The sequence below is a fragment of the Carettochelys insculpta genome, chromosome 5, assembly GCF_033958435.1.
Source record: "Carettochelys insculpta isolate YL-2023 chromosome 5, ASM3395843v1, whole genome shotgun sequence".
In the NCBI taxonomy this organism is placed as follows: domain Eukaryota; kingdom Metazoa; phylum Chordata; order Testudines; family Carettochelyidae; genus Carettochelys; species Carettochelys insculpta.
In genome coordinates, this window is record NC_134141.1 from 103,512,526 (window position 1) to 103,515,491 (window position 2,966).

Here is a 2,966-nt window from a genome sequence, read left to right on the forward strand (position 1 = left end):
GTGCAATTTTATAATGGAAGCAACTTTGGCAGCAAGAGAAAAAATAAGCATAAATAGTTCAGAAATTGGCATGGGCCCGTTAAAGTAAATGTGAATTCGATCACTGATTTTTAGAGGGGAGGAAGTCCTGGTTTGCCTATAAATGCTATTTTTCACATGCTCCTGTTTTAGATGGCCCAGGCAGTTCCCAAATACATCGTCCTTTTGCAGATTTTGCAACAGAGAATCGTCCCAGGAAAGGAAAGTATGGATCTTATATTTATTTGGAAACATTTTTAGCAATCATTGGTCTAGCACACTAGAAGTTTCCTGTTTATGTCCAGCCTAACACTGACATACTGCAGTCTCCACTTTGGCACTAAATTCAAGCTTTTATCAAATTTGATAGTGATAGAAAGGTTTCCATGAAGAAAAGGGAAAGCTGAATTAATGTTATTTTTAATAACAAATGTTCTCCTAGTGCTGCAACCCAAACATCTGGCAGGAGGGGGATAAGTGAAACTGAATGCAAAAGTATATATTCTTCTTACTCGGAAAAGAATGACAGTGGATTTTTGAAAACAACTGAACATGAATTGGGCTAGTCCTCTTGAAAGTAATGCACAGGTAAATGTTTTAATCAATGCGGCGTATGACATTTTCCTTGTCTTTTCTTGTAAATTGGATCATTGTCACACATAGGCTACATCTACACTAGGGAAAAACTTTGAAATGGCCATGCTAATGGCCAAATTGGAGAATACTAATGAGGCGCTGAAATGAAGATTCAGCACCTCATTAACATGCTGCTGGCCACGGCACTTCGAAAGTGCCACTTTCTGATCACGTGCAGCTCGTCTACATGGGGGTCCTTCTCGGAAGGACCCTGAAAACATCGAAATCCCCTTATTCCTATCATCACTTCATTCTCTGTGCACTATTGTTTCTCCTCCCAGCCTTAATCTTTCATCGATTGTCCCTCAGTGAGTTTGTGCAACACCAAGCAGAATGGGTCCTTGCCCTTCAGGAGATGCTGTTATACAAATAACAATAGGGATAAGCCTGATGTGCAAAATTTTGCTCTGTATTTTGAACACCCGTCATCAGAGGGGTTCCAGTTTGGAGATGGCTGATTACAATGTAAATATACGGGCTACTGTGAAATCTGCTTCTGACTTTTGGGTCTGAATTTTGCAACTATGCCATCCCTAGGATGGATCATTCTCCAATTCTAACCCAATAGGTAGTTTTCAAAGAAATGAAACTAATTAGTGTGAGTATAAATGACTTAATTTTCCAGAAATTGTTATGGTTCCAGGCTAATGGTATTTTCATTGTGTCGGAGCATAATAACACTGTAATAAAATTCTTATTGTGCCTGATAACAAGCTGCTTAAAAACAGGAAGTAACAGTCCTTCACACATTATAAACATTTAGTTGGACGGGACTTGAAGAAGACAGCTAGAGATTACCCACTGGTGCCACTGTGTCTGCAGAGATAGGAAAATAATGTAATCTGAGAGAGGTGCGCTGTGGGGAGAAGCTGCTGTCCAGAGCACCAAGAGACACAACCACCGAGTTCTGATCCTCACATATCCACTGACTAACTAGGCAAGCTACCTAAGAGGCAGAAATGTATAGGCATATTGTCACCGGAAGATGTAGATTGTGCTGATCTGGTCCCAGGTGCTTCTAATAATCTTACTAGATCCCTAGTGGCACCCAAAAATATTTAAAAATCTGACTCTTTGTGTTTAAGTAAATAAGTATATGCAGATATACCTATCTCATAGAGCTGGAAGGTACCTTGAGAGGTCATCAAGTCCAGTCCTCTGTCCTCACAGCAGGACCTGTCACCATCCCTGGCAGATTTTTTTTTAATCTATTTCTCCAGATTCCTAAATGGCCCCTTGAGGGTTTGAACGCACAACCCTGGGTTTAGCAAGCCAATGGCAATAGTACTCAGCACTCACAATTCAACTGGGGATGAAGGGACCGTCAGGTCGCTGAACCCATTTGAAAATCTGTCAATCAGGACTTGATCTTGTTTGCTGCTGCAATTTCCCTTTCCATATGAGGGGTTTCAGGGTGCTCATCAGATCAGATTTAGGATCTGGCCCTGACCCCTTTTCTGCTTCAGTCTTCAAAAGGTCAGGCCCAAGTCTGAAAACTGCAGTGGATGCAAGCAATCCTTGTCCTGAATGGCACTGCTCCTATGAGGAAAGTCAGCAGGCCTGGGCCAAAATTCTTAAAACACTTCACAAGCATGCTGTGATGTATAATGCAACTTTATAAATGCTTTTAGATCTTTGACTAGAAGAGCTATTGTAATCCACATGTTTTCTACCACAGCTCAAAGGAAAGCAGAGAGGCAGTGAAGAGGAGACATGGATTTTGTTTGACTCCTCCGTGTCTCTGCACATGTGGGCTACGTCTACACGTGCACCCAACTTCGAAATAGCTTATTTCGATGTTGCGACATCGAAATAGGCTATTTCGATGAATAACGTCTACACGTCCTCCAGGGCTGGCAACGTCGATGTTCAACTTCGACGTTGCTCAGCCCAACATCGAAATAGGCACAGCGAGGGAACGTCTACACGCCAAAGTAGCACACATCGAAATAAGGGAGCCAGGCACAGCTGCAGACAGGGTCATGGGGCGGACTCAACAGCAAGTCGCTCCCTTAAAGGGCCCCTCCCAGACACACTTTCATTAAACAGTGCAAGATACACAGAGCCAACAACTAGTTGCAGACCCTGTATATGCAGCACGGACCCCAGCTGCAGCAGCAGCAGCCAGAAGCCCTGGGCTAAGGGCTGCTGCCCACGGTGACCACAGAGCCCCGCAAGGGCTGGAGAGAGAGTATCTCTCAACCCCCCAGCTGATGGCCGCCGTGGAGGACCCCGCTATTTCGATGTTGCGGGACGCGGATCGTCTACACGTCCCTACTTCGATGTTGAACGTCGAAGTAGGGCGCTATTCC